This window comes from Lissotriton vulgaris, chromosome 4_1, assembly GCF_964263255.1.
Source record: "Lissotriton vulgaris chromosome 4_1, aLisVul1.2, whole genome shotgun sequence".
NCBI classification, from domain to species: domain Eukaryota; kingdom Metazoa; phylum Chordata; class Amphibia; order Caudata; family Salamandridae; genus Lissotriton; species Lissotriton vulgaris.
The window spans coordinates 702427878-702446319 of NC_141691.1; the positions used below are offsets into that span (position 1 = coordinate 702427878).

The window sequence follows — 18442 nt, forward strand, 5'->3', positions numbered from 1 at the left end:
CATTATATTTTAATTTTCACTTGCGCTGAAGGAGGACTGCCAAAGCTATTTAACTTATGTTTCAAATGTAATGCACCCTTTTGTATTAACTAGATTTAGAATAGGGGTTGCCCACCATTTAGTTGTCTTCCCTCCATGAAATCGCGTTCTCCAGATACGACCCCCTGAAACTGTGATAACCAGAGCAAGCAAAGCACTAGGCACTTTAGGCTATTCAGTGATTTTTACTCTCATTTTAGGCGCCATTATTTAAAACCTCTTTTGCTTGCACAAAATATCAGATAGCATATGGTTGCCCTGAAATATATGCTTGAGTTAAACAATACTAGGGTTTGCCTTAACGTTGCACTTTTTTTTATTATAATAAAAGCAATCAGTAATCGTAAAAGTATTGTTTTGTGATGTCATAATTAATTTTATAGAAGCCTTTTAAGAAATGTGTAACTATGTACTTTTGGCATGGGTATTTATGATTAGAGTTGTGTCATTTCCTCGCTTTGATTTTTGATTATAATCTTGTTCTATTGTTTTTATTGTTAATTGCTTTTGTGGTTGTATTCACATCCCAAATAAAGATTTGAATTGGGTCCCAAGACTGAGACTGGCTTCATTCCTCTAAACACAGGCCGACTCCCGAGTCCACTGTACTAATTGCTGAGAACTTGGTGCCATGCCTGTCACCTTGATTTTCCTTTTCAGGTAATTATCTTTCTCCATGTTGCTATTAAATCCTCGCTGAGCACTGCGTTGGAGCCGAGAGCTCACCAGTGCTTAAACGCACCCTGGAAAAGAAGGAGCGCTCCTCACACTCTCAGGTAGCATGTTGCTGGATACCACCATGAGCTTGTGGTTAAGTGTCCTCGCCGCATGACAGCACTTGCATTTTCATGCTTGCAGTCACCCAGAAGGGGACTCCATAACCTGCATGAGACCCAAGGCATTAGGTGGTGTGACTAGATTCGAATTCAGCACTGGGCAAAGGATGTCAAACTTGAGTTTCTTCTTAGTGTGCCAAGTGGAGCTCAAGAGTTTCAGGAGAGGAGCATGGCTAAGACTTATAATCTGCATCTTTCAAAATGAAGGTGAATCTTTTCCTGTAATGTCATTTCCTTTTTTGAATTATACATTAAGAGTCAATAATTAGAGAACAATGCTATGCAGTGTGGCAATTTGCTATTAATTTCAGTATTAATCTTAGTATTAAATCAAGAGCTACAAGATGGACAAGGAGGATTTCTAACACTTTGTATTTTTTCCTCCTACCTGGGACTGTCTTTAGGAGACACTTGACACTTTTCTCATGTACTCTTCTGAGCATCATGGGTGCTGAAAGGAATTACCTTTTCCTCAGAGAAGGAAGAAGGGGGCTCATTAGATTTTCAGAGCATCCAGTCCTTGGCAGCTGCTGGGGAAGGCAGATTGTTGTGCTTATGACTGTCCCCTAGGGCCCTTTGTCTTTCTCTTTGAGGACCTGCCTGTGATCTTCAGGTGCTACTGCGTCCATGTCTTCATCATGCGGGCAGTACTAGACATAGGCAGCTCTAGCGTGTTAATTGAAATGTTGGCATATTTCCAGTGGTGTATTTGAGGTTCCCTATCTTATTTTTCCATTTATGGAACTTTGGTACCTTGGAGCATTTGAATTGGACTTTGCAGCATGTTCAGCTTGGCATATCTACACACACAAAGTCATGATCTTCTGTCAGACTGAGGAAAAGGGAAACCTTTTCCTTTTGTGCATGCACTGGTGCCCATGTCTATTGAATAATCCAAAACAAGATTGTTTTTTAGATTTGAAATGGATACGGCAAGTTACATTTCAAGCTATTTCATTTTAGGAAACTTATATAAATCAGATGGTTGTGATGTCATGTCCTACTGCTGGAACAAACTTTAGATAAAATGGTTGAAGTGAAGGTAAAGAAGGATCCATTTTAGGAAGGTTATTATTTTACCTGAATTAAAAGGTGGCTAAAGTGACACACACTATACTGAAACTCCTACTAGAGGTAGGACATCACGGACTATCAGATATTTGGTCTTATTATAGGCATCTCAATTAGTCTGCAGAGGTATGATACCCATCGGTTGGGGTTGATACTCACTTCATCAGCATTCAACAACGTTTTTAAAGTGCTTTTCCAGCACAAGAAAACATAATTCATCAACAATAGATTTATGGAAAAATCTATGCAGGGGTGTGTCAGAGTTTTGGGAATTACTAAGAGATGGTGGTATCCAAGAATATTATTGTGTGCTCTGTTACAGATATGGCCCTGTCTAAATGAGGAGACAAATGCTGCAAAGAAAACGGGGATCTAAATGATGGTCGTAGTCATAAAGGGTTCAGAGACATTTGCAATGGATGGTCACTAAATCTAGGTCCTCTTAAAGCATTTTCAGATAACGCTTGTAATATACAAGAAGTGAATAGGCCTCTCTATTTGACCACATCAATTTCATATGGTAAAAAGTACATGTGGCTTAAGAGAGGATAATAGAAGAGTATTTCAATCATATACTTTGATTGTGGCCCACATAATGAGAGACAATCATGAAGCCAGACAAAACTAAGACATAAGATGGAGACACTCTCATAGATATGGAGAGAAAGACTAGGTGCATCCGTACAAGAGACAGGCCTAAACATGACAAAAGAAGGTTTAAAACAACCAAGCATATGTGCTGAGGTTGTTCCCAGGAATGAAATGATGCAAACACGTCTGTGAGATTATTAGACTGACATTGATCTATGGAATGGAATGGCTAAGCCTAGAGATCTAAAAAGGATAGTTGGTTGGAATATCTAATAAAGTGTAGTACATTTAAAATGGCACTATAACATTTGTAATGGCAGGCAAGGAAAGGGAAGAAGGGCGAAGACATGGACATTATGCCTTGATTTTCTCTAACAAGAAATTGACCCAAGACAAATAAAGGAAGCAATTGTTCAAAACATTTACACTGTTCAATAAGTGTGGGAAAATAAATAGACCAGAAAACAAAGTTTGGGAAAATGTGTAGACCAGGAACCAGTGTAACATTGCCACAACCAGAGAGACACTTCCAAGAATGGAATGGAGAAGGCAGCCAGGCTTGTTAAGACTAGAGCATTTTGGATAGCCTATGCTGAGTGGAGTAGATAAATAAGTGAAGTGATCCTTGGCACTTCCCAATAATTCTTACAGTGTTATGATTTATGTACAGCGTTGTAATATTGTTTTGCAGATTCATAAAATTGCACAGTCTAGAGAAGAATTAGGCATGCATGCACAGATTTATGCATCCGTCATTTTATCCAGCTCAACATCTACTACTGATATAGTTGATTCTGTAAAGCTCAAAAAAGACAAATAACAAAGCCCATAAAAAGAACAGCCACTACATGAAAGACTAAACAATATGGCATAGATCAGGTGTCTTCAACGAGTAGTTTGTGAGTTACCAATAGCTCTCCAGCTACCTGTGAGCAGATCTCCTATGTACCTCCAGCCTACTAATTTGGAAGCTTTTACTTGGTTGAATTATTATATGTATACTAAAATTTAAAAGCTTGTTCTCAAGATGAAAATGCTTCTATTTTCAGAACTCATAAGCTGATGTTTGGCAAAAAAATTGTTGCGTTTTCAAAAAGAAATGTACGCTATTATTGAGTTTGGGAGGTGTATTACTCATATTGTTACCTTAGTGCCTTGGTGGTCGCAGCTAAGGCTTTTATATATTTTCCCTGTACAGTCATATTAAATTCTCAAAGGGTTTTTTAAAAAAGTGATGGAAACCCTTCTCATATGATCACTGCTAACAATCTTGGAAAGGGTAGTCACTATTGCACCACTAATATTAGTAGCGCAGGATGATTTCCATTGAAACATAAGTAGCTCTTATTACAGAAAGGGTTGGAGACCCATAATTTACACCCTGTATTAGGATATGAAGAGGATTTCCGAACAGATTGAAAATACCTAGTCCAAGATAGGAGGACTTGGTTTGAACTCGATATTAATCTATGAATCTTGGTAATTGGAACCTTATAGTTTGGCCATACCAGTTTGAAGTTTTTTCCAAACCCTGTCGTGCGTATGCACTTTATCTATGACATAAGTAACAGAAACTATTTTCTGATTTACATTTTAACAAGTCATAACTTTTGTACATTTCGAACATGGCAAGTATGTCAATGAATTGGATTTGATTAACTCCTGGCCTTAGCGTGGAAGGGGACAGTCGGAAACGTAACAGAGGAATTGCCGTGACTCCCAGCGGGATGGAGGTTGGTTGAGGCAGAGCTCTGACAGTGAACCCTTGATGCAAGGGGAGCAAAGCTTGTTGGGCCCATTCTGCTGCCAAAGGCAGATAAAGCAAGCCTGGAGCAGAGTTGAAGCCAGATGGCTGAATGCCTCTGATAGTGTAGCCGAGAGTTTGCAGCATTTTTACAGCACCACTAGTGTGAGCTGTTGGTACATTGAGGACAATTCCTCTAATAGTAAGAAACAAATTGAAACTGCATCATACGGCCCAGGACTTCAGGTGCAAGAATCCAGTGAAGCAGGGAGGTTGCTTGCCCTCATATTTAGTGCTTCGAGGGCACATATTGAGGGGACGCTGGCCGAGGCTCGGCCGGACCACCCCTGTTGACTGTTGCCTACGAGATTGCTGGTGAGTGGTCCCCTTTTTAGGTTGACCCTTGGTAGTGCATGCACTGCTCTGTGAGGTAAGCTGTATTCGAGTACAGCCTTGAAGCTCCACCCACTCTCCGCCCATATTTTTCATTGGCTTGTGTCAGTGTCCTTTGTAAATGCTGGCTTCTGATTCGTTAATAGGCTTGTTAGTTCCTCCTTAGTACCTCCTTGTCTTCATTTCTAACATCCTAAGAGGACTGGCCCTTTTACTTCTGTTGTTACAGGGTATGTCTTATTTAGTCTGTAAGCACTCATTTCTTTATTGAGATTCTCCTACTGCAGGCACGACATGCTTTTCCTGCAACATTCAGCATGCAATGCGCGCTTTCACTTTCTAAGCAGCCTGGGACAATGGCTGCTGTTTCTAGCATTTATAAGAGTTTGAGCTATTGGCATTGTAAATGACAATGCCTTTTATTTATGTGTTAATTATCAAAACAGATAAAAAAGGCATTGTCCTTTACAAAGCCAATAGCTTAAACTCTCGCAAATGCAAGACCTATTGCATTGAAAATGCTTGTTGTTTTTATACATGAACTGCGAGTGGGCCATTTCCTGACTGGCTTGCGAGGGCATCCTTGTAGGAGTATCTACAGGCTATTGTATCAGCATGTAAGAACCTACTTTTTGACTCAGGCAAAACGAGCATGGGGGAAAAAAAGGTGCCAGCTACAAGTCTCATGTCGCCGAGAGTGACCTCACGTACGTACTTCTTCTATTGACGGTTTTCAGGCATGTGCAGTGGGGTTAGTGACTAGAGGAATAGAGTTGGCTGAAAGCCACTCATCCTTGATGGGGGATAAACCTTTGCCATTACCGGGTTGTTCCTTCCTCCGACTGGCAGAATTTACCCCCCGAGCTGCACACAACTGGGAGGTGGAGTGCCTGATGGAGGATTCCCTGCTTGCTTCCGTTGTACTTACTGGAGTGTTGGAGAGGGTAGGCTCTTCCTTGGATTTGACTTGTAAGTCTGCACATAACGAGTGTAGCCCTGTTAAGAAATGGAGGAAAATGGCTGTGGCTCTAAAAAGAGGATTGCGTCTCATAAACATGGGCACACAAACGGAGAGCTCTGGTTCTCTCCCACCTCTTGAGTATACCCTGTATGATGCTTCAATGAAAGGACTTGTGGAGGCCTCTAAAGTCATGTTGGCCCCAATTTGTGCAAGGTTAGCACTTACGGAAGAAAAACTGGTTCTGCTGACGGAACACATGAATGCGGGGTGGTGGGGGTTCTGTCTGTTGAACCCAAATGAGGGTGTTTCGAGCAAATGTCATTCAGTCCACTATATATTGGGGCAGGCAAGCTGTGGCAGGCTGGCCCCCTCCCCCCAACACACATCAGTGCACCAGTTTGTCCATCCCAGGCCCTTGTGCCGCTGTTTCCACCTAAGTTTCCCTGATGGGCTCTGGCCTCCCTAAAGTGGGCGTATCATAATACCCTATTTCAGGAAATGTTAATAACTTACAGCTGGAAGCTACACCATATGGAGTGGTCCTAGGAAATGTGCCACCTTTGATTAACCCCACTTCGTACATTTTTATGATCTTAAAAATAAGGTAGTCCATTTGATAAATATCTACTCAAACTTGAGAGTGAAGCTATATGACCCTTTCAATATGGTACGAAGCGTGAGTTGGATAGGGCTTGATGTAAAGAGATGGGCTAGGGACTGTGTGATAATTAACTATAATAAACCCACCATTGCAGCTCATTTGTTGGCTACCATAGGCTCTCAGAGATCGAACAAACCTACTTATTCTTTTTTGTGGCTTTTTTTATAAGTCTGAACTGGTTCTCCCGAGAATAAGGAAGCGGGGTCTCTCAGCAGAGGCTATTCGGGTGAGGATCCCACCTGTCTTGCCAACTGCCCTGACCCTTACAACTAAGAATAGATTTGCCCCATTGAGCAAACTAGATTCCTGTGATTGACTTGTCCACTCTTCACTTGCACAATTTTGTGCGACCACCTAGCCTGTTGTAGATCCTGCTGTCATCCCTCCTGTTGTTTTGACCACCAGTTGCAATCAGTTTTGCCTGCTATCATGGAACATTGCAGGATTGTCATATAAGTTCAACAATCCTAATTGGGTTGCTTTTGTAATGCAATACCAGGTGACTTGCATTCAGGAAACATCATAAGAGTCAAATAACTTCTTCTTGGAAGGATATAAAACTTTCTTTGGGGCAGCAGCGGCCCAAAGGTTGAGCGGGCTAAAAGGGGCTTGATCACCTTAGTTTCTGTAGACATGTGTCAGAAAAATAAATATTTTCCTTGGGACTCACCATTATTACAAGAGTTGAAAGCACCTGTTCAGGGTCCGATGTCATTTGCGGTGGTCAGTTTTTATAATGTAAAAGTGTGGGTGGGGGATTCGACCCATTTTAGTACCTTGAGTTCTGTTATCGAAGCCCGTCCGGTTGTGAGGAAGTCAAGTAAATTTTAGCCGGGGATTTGAATAGTCACCTAATTGAGAAGACCTTGGATCCTATTGCTATAAGGCTTACATGTGCATTGGTGGAGGGCCTACATATTGACCATAGTAAGAAAGGTTCAGAGTTAAATATTATTTTAAACAACTGCAGCTTGGTCTACACTCTGGATAAACTAATTAACACCATTAATCCTAGAAGTTTACCTACCTTAGGGGGAGGGGTGTGCTTCCATATTTGCTTTTATTTTTGTGTCAGCCTATCTGTTTTCTTTAGTTGACAATTTTAGTATTACGCTCAGTGCTTTTAGTGACCAAACCTCACCTTTCAATAGTTTTAAGGGGGACATGGAGTGGCCTCAGAAGCCCATATGCGACGCAGGGGGTCTATACCCATAAAGACTAGGGGAGAAATGTTAGGTGGTCCCAGGTCGAGCCTACTCAGAGTGCAGACATCATATATGCACCTGCTTGGATTTAAATGCTCCCAGTGGATGAATTTTAAGCGCATTGGAGGCTATTTCAAAGAAGGTGTCCACACTATTTACAGTCCCTCTAAAACGGGGCAGACCGTGTGAGTCCAGATAGTTCAATAGGAAATGCACCAAGGCCTTATCTAATTTGAAGGAAGCACTAAAGATAGACCAGAGGGATGAAGATTTTATTGCTGCTTGCCATAGGGACTATAAAAAGGAGCTCCTCAATCATAAGGCAAAGCCAAGGGGGAGAGCCTGAGATGACTTAGTCCAGGCATGTGAACTGAGGGCCAGCTCATTGTTTTGGCAGGTAATAAATGGCCCTGATCTTGTTAGTAAGAATGATCCAGCCTTATGCCATCACATAACAGAGGGCTAATGGGTGGCACATTTTGATGGAAATTATAAAGGGGAGTTGGTGGGTGGGGCTACTGCCCTGGGTCTATCTTTTGGAGGATGGCAAGAGATTGTTTTAAAACATTAGGAGGAGACAAAGGGTATTCGGGCCCTACCACGTTATAAGTCTCTAGGGCCCAATAGTATCCCTCCGGATTTGTTTCCGGACGATACCGATCTGACAATGGTTCTTAATGCTGGAGTGGAAGTGGGCCAACCCCCAACATGGGCTACTGCAATAGTGGTAGCCATTTTCAAGAAGGGGAACAAAGATAACCCTCGTTGTTACTGGACCAACTTCGCGATAGATTTGGTGGTTAAGGTCATGGGCAAGGTGGTGCTTGATAGGTTGATGGAGTAGACAGATGAGCATAATATCATTTCTGATGTTCAATATGGCTTTAGGCAGGGTAGATCAACAACTGACGAATGCCGTTAACCTATATTTGTTAATTATTAAGTATACTGTTGGCAGGTCCGAATCCATACATCTTGCCTTTATGGACCTGACATCCTCATTTGACTGGGTGAACCACGTAAAACTTTGGGATTGTTACTTGAGTTAGGGATCAACAAAAATATAGTTCACCTGCCATGCGAGTTGCATGCCCACACAACTGCTTCAGTTCATTATTCCCAGGATTTTTTCACTACTATGGCACAAGCATAGGGGTGCGTCAGGGTTGTATTCTTGCACCCTTACTGTTCATACGGTATATTAATGGGTTGGAGCAAGCCCTCTTGTCCATCAGAGTAGACTGCCTGGTGGTGGGGTGAGATCGCTCCCTGTCCTAATATACGCAAACAATCCGGTCCTGATGGCAAGGACTGCAGTGTGTCTACAGTTGCTATTGGATACATTTGTAGACTTCATGGCTAGTTTGGATTCCACGGTTAACTTCATTTAATCGATTGTGATGTTTTTGGTACCGAGAAGTACAAGATCGAAAGCGTTTAAGGTGGGGTCGCATATATTAGCCAAAGTCCCTGTCTTTTCATTCCTCTGGGTCCTGTTTGACTGTCGTAGTAATTAGAAATCCCTCATTGAAAGCAAGAAACTGGAGCTCTTCAAGGCACCAGGTGCTGTCCTCAGATTTTCATGGAGATTAGAGCCACGCCCCCCTAGTGTATTAATTAAGGTTTATCAGGCCAAGTGTTCCTCCGTTCCCCTTTATATTGTGTATTGTGGTGCGGGGACACATGAGAGTGGATAATATTCAGTCAGTGTAAAACCTGTTTTTAATGCCAGTGCTTCAGGTTCCTCAATGCTCCATGGCACTCTATGTGCATGATGAACTTGGAGTCCAGTACATAGCCGATAAGATTGCCCTTAGGCCCTTGATATGCTGGATTAGGGTGTGGACGAAAAGGGAATATCAGCTGAATAGGCTGCTTGGCCCTGGATCATGTCATCAAGATGCCTTTTATTGCCTATGCCAAGGGGGCCCTCATTAGCCTGCGGAGGGAGGATTTATATCATAGCCCCGCACCCGCGAGTAACGCAGAGGTAAAATAGATCAGAGATTCATTTTTGGAACATAAGGCACTTCTCAGAGAACAGGCCAAATTACTGAGAGCTACAGTGAGGGGGCTTATGTTATTAAAAACTGTGCGACTTATGGAACCATACCTGATCAGTTTGAGGAATGATATTGACCGATTTTAACTGACCAGATTTAAATTTAACACGATTCACCATCATCCGCTTCCCGGAGGGGAGTCCTGTGGGCTCCTTGGGACCCTGTGGATGCGACCACCAGTATCCACAGGATACCCTTCATTTCACGTTGTTTTGTAGTTACTTTACAGGGCCAAGTAAATTGTTCATTGAGCACATTTTGAAGTCCATAAATTTTAGGCAAGCATGTCTGACCCTGCTGTTTTTCCATCTTTTATCTGAAGATCACATTGTTTTAAAGTATGTTGCTTTTTAAGAGCTGACTTGAGAACAAGAGATTCTATCCTTGGCTAAGTGTGCTGGTAGTGTCTGTTCCTATAGAATTAGAGGGTTGTTTTTTTTAGATCATGTTATTGATTTTATCTATCGACTTTGTAATATGTCTTTTAACTGATTTGTCAGCTGCTTCTTTATGTACTGTTTTATGTGTATCTGCTTTTATGGGTACTCCATAACCGAATAAAGTTTCTTTGATTGATTGAATCCGATTTCTTGTAAAACGTGCATTTTGAAAAGTAATTTTAATGATGGATTTTTTTTTGTTTGTCGGCCTGTGTTATTGTGCTGTCCTGTAATAATGTCATTTAGTTTATATATTAGTGTTTTTATGATATATTCAAATGTATGTATTGATGAAATGTAAAATGTAGGCTATATATCTTTTTGAAAATGTATTTCTCAGATATAAAAATTGTCGCCTGGCTGACTGACTGACTGAATAACCTTATAGCCCTTCTGCCTCGGACAATATTGGTTGTTAAAGGCCCTCTCTCTCGTTATTGCTCGGGTTCAGGGCCATAAACAACCGGTAAACCTCTCATCCTCAGGCTATATGGATGACTCAGAGCCACAAGAAAGTAAGATGAAAAGAGAAGAAAGGAGGAGATGAACTTTAGGGTCGAAATCATCGGGTGAGATGAAAGATGGATAGATAAAAGGGCGAAGGAGAAACAGAGAAGGCGGACCGTGGTAATAAAGAAAGGGGCGAAAGGATTATAGTGAAAATTTGACAATGCTGGACAAGACCAATTCTAATTAAAATGAGCCATTCTTCATTCATTTGGTGAAATACCCCATTTAATATATCCAATGGCAACTTTTTAATCTTGAATTGTCAAGTAGGTAAACAGTCATCACTCCAGAAGAAGTAGTCATTGAGACATTTCTCCTTTCTTGTATTATTGACTCAACATATCTCCCCATTCACTTAAATTCAAGCCCACATAATTTCTGGTTGACCCCATCCCAACTCCGCTTTTAAACACATTGTGCCCACTAAAGTAATGGTTTTTAAGTTGTTGCTGCAAGGGATCTCTTGCTATCACTGGTCCATCAGGGTGTCAAATCTCCACTCTCAATTACTACCATTTACAGATGTGGGAACTGCATTATATTATCTCAGCCCTCTCTTTCTTTTTTTATCATCCAGCTGTTGCAGTGTTATGTTTCAAATCCAATGTCCCTCGATCATGCACTTCAGACATTATGCAACAGACGTGTCTTTATGGGTCACACCCTAGACATCTGTACAAATGAGCGCATAATCACAGGAAACCGAAAAAAGAATACAAGAATTAAAAAAATCTTTATAATATTGTACAGGACATCAACCACTCTTCATAATTCAACCATACCTTGTTTTGCATGTCAAAGGTATTTTTCGCATGTGCACGTTTCATGGCCCTCAGCCAGTCAAACAAATCAGGGAGATGATTTTTTATCTAAAAAACACAAAATATTTGTCTCACCAACATTATTAATTATAACAATACCTTCTTGTCGGAGGTATGCAGAGGCATACAGTTTGGGGAGGTACAGTGTAACTAGAGAATCACTTACCACGATATATTAGAATAATAGAGGTTATACCATCACAGCTTTCACATATGTCTGAATAGACTGATGATGGATATATTTTGGGCAGGCCCATCTATTTCTTGCTTTATATTTTGCCAGCTTGGGTGGTGTCAACTATAACCTGCGAATCGTAAAGAAACCATCTTCCCGACATAGGCAGCATTCATAGTACTATAAAGTAGATCAGTAGATACTTGCCAGACATTTCCATTCATTTCTCCCATATCTTGGATGAATGCACCATGTATTCCTGTGCTGCATCACAAAGTAGACACCATGTAGCTATTTCATTTTCATACCCAGTAGGCAAGACCATTGATTCCGTACAAACACGTTAATTCTCTTCACCTTCCTCCTATTACCAAGCCTCTACATATGCTGCTAGTGAACATTTTTACATCTCGATTGGGTATTGCCTATTAAACCTCTCAGATTTTACCACGTGATTATGGATCCCTTTATCATTAAATCCCCCCCAGGTTGTTATTCTTGTTTCCCTAATGGTTTTACTTAAGTAGTGGTTTAAGCATTCTGGTGTACTTAGTTAATCTCATATTATTTTATAGTAACTGTAATAAGGAGTGCCTATCCCTCAAGCCCTCATTCCCAAACACCAACTCTGCCTATATGTCTGCCCCAATACAGGCAAAGACGGTATTGAGGGTGCACTGTGCTTTCTTCCTGGATATGGATTTGCCGGCAGTTGTACAGCCTCCTTCATGAAGCCCAGTCAATGGCATCCTGTTATAAGGAAAGTGGGTTGACTACCACTAGGCAGGTAGGGATCTCAATCAGGAGTCATTCATCCACAGATCCATTCCTCTCATGTGGAGGAACAGACAGGGTGCACTGGACCTACAGGCTGCATGTGAAATAGAAGAGGTTCCCCTTGTTTGACTGTGTGTGACTATGCAAGCATGCATGTGTGAGTGTTCGTATGTGAGTGAGTATCTAAGCACACAGGCCCACAAGTGTCTTTCGTATATGAACTCGAAAATCAGCGTATACATTAGTATCTGGACAACTGAACAGAGAATAGCAATAATTAGCCTATTATGGCATTGCTGGCGGAGGAATACCAATGGCACATCATGCAGTTGTGGAAGATGAACCTTTTTAATGAAAATTAGCCTCATGACAATGTAGAGCTGTGCCTTAATATTAACGAAGAAAATGCGTGCCAAAATAAAGGTAAGGAAAATGTGTTTTTATTTAAGGTGCAAAAAGTATCATTCTGCTTATTCTGCAGAAAGATCCCATTTCTATTGTGCTTTAACTGCTTGGCCTTATTTACCTTTTGTTCTTTCCTTTCCCTATAATAAATAAATGTATTTTCATAAATGTTGATTTAACGTCATAATTGAACTTCAGAACCTAACCTTTTCGTGTACCTTTGATGTGTGGCGTTTTGAGCTCCAGGTGAATTTTCCAGATTCGTGCCCTTATATAGGTACAATTCACATTGCCCTTATATAGGCATATAAATCAATCCCTTATTTAGAAATAGCCCATGCAGGCCAAATACAGGCATGGCTACTTCCACCCATACCAAACGTCACAACGATTTCTTGGAAAATCGGCTTAAGCAGTTAGGGAACTTCCCCTTGCTTGAATATTGATTTGTCCAAGAACTCATGTACTTTGCAAAGAACAACTATTCCCTAGGGGTTCTTTCCTGACGTTATTATGCCCGACTTTACATCAATCTTTGGCATTCCTAAACACCTTCATGGTATAACTATACCTTCACTTGCTATGCAAACTACGGTGGTTTGGAGCAGTTTGACTATCTACTTGCCCGACACAGCTCGCTACAGCAAGTGCCAAAGGAAGTCGACCCTCCAGCTGACGCACTGATTAAGAGGCTGCCCTTCTTTCGCCGAGAATCCAGCTCCAGTGTTTCCAAGTTCCCCTTGCTGAGTGTCGGGAAATCGAGTCCTGAGACAGAGATACCAGACCTCCTTCATTCTAAACTAAGGTATGGAGCTGATTAAAACCTAGCGAAACCTTTGGTAGATTCTTGGCAAAAACAACTAAACCTATGCTACACAATACTTACTACTTCCTACGTACTAGACTTAGGTTAGGTACATTGGGGTAGGTGTATTTTAGAAGCACCATTTGAGTATTTTAGTCAATGTTATTTATGTATGTATTTTTATATGGCTTAGAAACCATACAATGCTTTTACAATATAATTTTATAATACTATTCTCGCTGTACGCATTAAACTTTGCAGTCTGCTTAACGATTGTAGCAGTTCACTTCTCTTGCATGAGAAAAAAGACTGTTCAATAAACCTTTTTATTGAAAACACCTGTCTCTCTATTTCTCTGCAAACTCTGTTGAAACAAAGCATGCACGATTGACTATGTGAAATACTTATCTATTGTTTCCGCGACTCTAGAGATATATTTCTTATTCTTGGGAAACAAAGTTGTCATGTTTATACGGTTGTCAGAAACTAATCCCTTCTTGTGAATTTGAGAACGTTTCTAGTGACCTCTGAGCTAGCTGGCACTCACTATTAAGTTTAGTATATTCGAGACCTAGTCGACTTCAGTCCTACGTCTAATCTATAGACTCCAAATAGGCTCTGCGCATTCTAATAATATATTAATCCAATGCACAGAGCCTGTTGGGAATATAGGAACTGCACTACACCTTGTGACGCCTGCAAAATGTACTCCTTTACTCTCTTACACCATAGGATTTTTTTGTATTTTAGATCGTTTCTTATAATGAACAAATATATTTGTGAAAGAAAATACTTGCTATAGATTTGAGTCTCATGATCTACTTGATAATAATGTTTCATTTTACAATAGAACTCTGATCAGCTAACAGAGTAGGATTGCAAAGGTTCTCATGAGAATCTTCCTCGATGTAACTTTTAGCAGTACGCTGTAGCAACATTCAAATAACATCATGTCAACATGGACGTTTACCATGGGAATCAAGAGAGAAGACGAAAGACTATCAGAAGATACTATCCCATTGGCTAAAGATGTTTCATCATTCAAAGTTTGCCACACGTTTTGTGCATTTCTATATAGTACGTGGTTCTGGTTAGTGAGGAGAGCTTTTATGCTGCGATGCATTCTTTGCACATCTTCCCTGCCATGCCCTTTAGCACTTGACTGTGCTGTTCTTACCCGATTTTGCTGTGAGCTACTGCTAACAGTGATTTTCATTTTCCTGATGCTTTTTGGAAGACTTTCTATTTGCTGATCATAGCTACTGCTGTGAATATTCCCTTTTACTCATGTTGATGGCTGCTACTGCAGCTGTTACGGAACTTGGCTGAGTTTCCAGAGCTACTCTTTATGAGGAGTTTGACCTTTCATTGCTTTTAGACAAACTTCTCTTGCTGTTTTCCAAAAGAAATCTTTATGTTTTCCAAAAGAAATCTTTATGTGTTCTCGCTAGGGTAAATTAGGTCCTTTAGATTAGAATAGGGATTAAGTCCTTTATGGAACACACTGTTATTTTTTATGTCCCCTCTAACCAATATTTTTTTGATATTTCTGTAAACAGATGTATCTGAATAACTTGTATAAAAAGACAAAATACAGACTAATTCCTTAATGAGAAAATATTTTTTTTTAAACTACAGCAACCCTCTCTTCATTGACTGAACTTTAAAATGCTGTTAGTTAATGATGTATTTGAAAATGTATTTGGGTTATGCTCCATTCTAAAACGGTGGCAAAGATTCATCGACCTGGAGAAAATTGGTGTGGAAGTCCTTTTAGTACGTTTCGAAGTAGAGTGGTCTGCAAAATTTTTAGGAGTTTTCTGCACTCGCATAGTTGATGGGGGAATGGGCACAATGGGGATTGCATGACTATGGAGGTTAGGGTGATACATCATAGCACTTACTGGCTAAAGGAAAAAAGCAGTATGTCATAACTTTGAACAACAGAAGGGAAGTGGGAATAAAATGGCACTAGCAAGTGTGCGATTTATTTAAGCTTTGTTTTTACTGGCACTTTGATTCTGGGTACTGTGAGGCTGCAATTCAGTTTCAGAATGCGTCTGCTCTGTCCCTAAAATATGAAATAACATTTACTCTATTCCTTGCAAAGGAAGAGGCACAGAAGTTAAATGTCACATGGTGACTGCACATTACATTTACAGTATTCACATTTCTGAGTGGAAAAAAATGGCATCAAATCCACCATTGTGTTCTGATTGGCTACTGCTGAAGCACCACAGTTACACATCAGGGTAATGCTTTGGCATGTAGAATAGCCTTTATACAATCCGTAAGTCATAGCACTTAATGAAAAAAAAGTAGGACATGCTGAATATTTAGAAATTAATACCTACAATAACCAATGGAAAGTGTTCTTTCCTCTATTTAGGTATATTTAGCTTTATCCTGTGGAGAGACCTGTTTGTGATTAAAAGGTCATTTTACACAATTAAGATAAGAAAACAGCTGTAAAATGCATTCAGAGTTTGTTTCTAATATGTATCACTAATTTAATTCAATGGTGTATGTAAATATTTAATGGAAAACCCCACAAAAACTGAACCAGGCACTCACACCATCAGGCAGGCAAAACACTTAGAGGTCCAGTTCATTGCTTAAATTGTTTTTGCTTTATTTTTTCTCCTTCTTTGGATTGAGGACCAGGTAGTCGTGTACCATACAGTCATCTTTCCCAAATGCGTTACAGCCAGTCTTTTGGCTCAATAGCCCAAGCCAGTGCATCATGGTCACTGTAGTAAAACAAATGTATTGAGTGTAATTCCTGATACATATTATGTTCTTTTTGGATCTCCCTAAAGGAATGTAACACAGCTGGTCCCTGAGCAGCTCTGATTTAAATTTCTCAGAAATTGGCATGAGTACGTGTTCGTTAACAGCCTCTCGCAGGGGATCCTCTTCCACAGGTGCACGGTCATCTTTGTCCCTGAGAAGCCACAATGGAAAATCCCAAAAATAACAGAATGGGGTGTGCACAACAACAGGCCAGCTCATAACTTAAATATGCAGCTCATGATTTAAATAACCCTGTCTTTATTTCTAGTGTTGCTTCAAATTTTGGAACACATAGATCCAGTGGCGTAACGAAACATGAGAGCCCCCCCCTCCTGCAAAATACATGGCTGCAGGGGGCTTTGTTACACCACTGCATAGATCTGTATCTTAAATTTCTTATTTCCTAGCTTCATTATATCCTGTAGTTTGGCTCAGTAGCCCATACCAGTGCATTATGGTAATTGTAGTACAGTAAATAGATTGAGTGTTATTCCTAATATGTATTTTGCGCTTTTTGGAGATCCTCGTAGAAATGTCTAAAAGCAGTTCAAATTGAATTGTTTCACAAAATAGCATCAGTTGCAGCATCTGCAAGGGATCATCTTCCCCCAGTGTGCACCCACATTTTCCCCATAGAAAGTCACAACGAAAACTCAAAATCAGCAAATCAGTTACCATTGCTATGCTTAGCTTAAATAACCCTTTTTAGGTCTCGCGACCTATCAATGCGCGCAAGCGCATTGAGCGGAGCGAGAATTCAAGTCCTCAAAATCCTCGTCAAACCAAGGGCTTTTTGCTGCGGTTTTCTTTAAGTTCACGTGAATCACGTGACCAAACAAGCACGCGCATCAGCCTCCCTCCCTCCCTCCTAATTGCATTTTTTTCACGGCCGCCAAAACATCAAAGGGCTTCTCCCTTTGATGTGGTGGCGGCTTCTCCTCCCCTAATTATTCATGGCTGGCCGCTGGCCAGCCGTACTTTCAGTTTCCCTGCCGCTCTTGTCTATAATAATCCCTGCCATGGTTTCCCTTCTCTTTCATACTCTTCCCCTTGTTTTACTCGTGTACTTAATTGTCAATCTTATTTTTGCCGTGTTTTGTAATTATGCACTCATTAGCAGCCTTAACAGCTGCCAATTCCATACATGGCCTCGAGATGTCGCTGTGCTACACCCAATATGTAATGTCCCGAAAGCCCCTGCCTTGGAACGCCAGGCAATCTGCAAACAATAGACAGATCCAGATAACATCAGCTGTGCAACAGAACATTAGAGGCTTTACATAAAACTCACCGTTTGGGGGTTCCTGCTCATACTGTCACCATATGCCCCGTAATGCAATCAGGAGCTGTCACCCAGCTGTTTATTTCGTTTTTAATTTCCTCCTCGCGCAAATCACAGTGAATGAAGGAGTGGAATTCTTCCTTTTGCATCAATATGTGATTGCGCGAAATTTTACTTTCGTTTGTGTGGTTTTAAATGTAACTTGGAAATATAAAGAAACCACATTTGCATCTGAAGTTCAGGTGCGGTAAATTCAAACTCGTCCCTGAGTGGGCTCGAACCACCAACCTTTCGGTTAACAGCCAAACGCGCTAACCGATTGCGCCACAGAGACTGATGAGCAAACGCTCAACACCCTTTGGACTCAATGGGCTTCAGCATGTGGACATCTCAGGCCCAAACGTGTCTCTTTAGTCTCAGAGAAAGCATGGAATCCATGCACAATCACTAGAAATGGCCACAGGAGATGAGACTGGGGTGAAGGGTGTTGGTACTGGTAGTCCCTTTAATACTCCTTGGCTGTTGAAGTTTGGCTATACAGGAATGGGGGGGTAATGGGATTGATGGAGGGGCAGCCTTGCTGTCCTAATCATAAGGCCAGCATGTTGTGTGGTCAATGGGGAGGTCTGATTTCCTTAAGCAACTTTCCAGGGCTCTTCAACATTTCAAGAGAGGTTCATCTGTGCAGGATTCATTGCTCGCCCATCTAGATTAGCATATATTTAGCTGGACTTTCTGATAGGGGTAGGGGTGTTGCAGTGCCAGTGCAGTATTCGAAGGTGGGCAGAGCTGCACTGGAGTGCCAGAGCGTGGATAGCACCGCTGATCTTGGACAGGTTTCTGTCCCACACACTGACTAGTTTCTCAGCG

The 18442-nt window shown here is 41.0% G+C and overlaps 1 protein-coding gene and 1 non-coding gene across 2 annotated transcripts in view; one reads left to right on the forward strand and one right to left on the reverse strand.

Moving 5' to 3' along the window:
- Positions 1-18442, forward strand: part of BMP6 (bone morphogenetic protein 6) — a 508375-nt gene that overhangs the window by 35858 nt on the left and 454075 nt on the right. The gene's annotated exons all lie outside the window — the stretch shown is intronic.
- Positions 17833-17906, reverse strand: TRNAN-GUU (transfer RNA asparagine (anticodon GUU)). The gene has a single exon. It is a non-coding gene; the product is annotated as a tRNA-Asn (tRNA).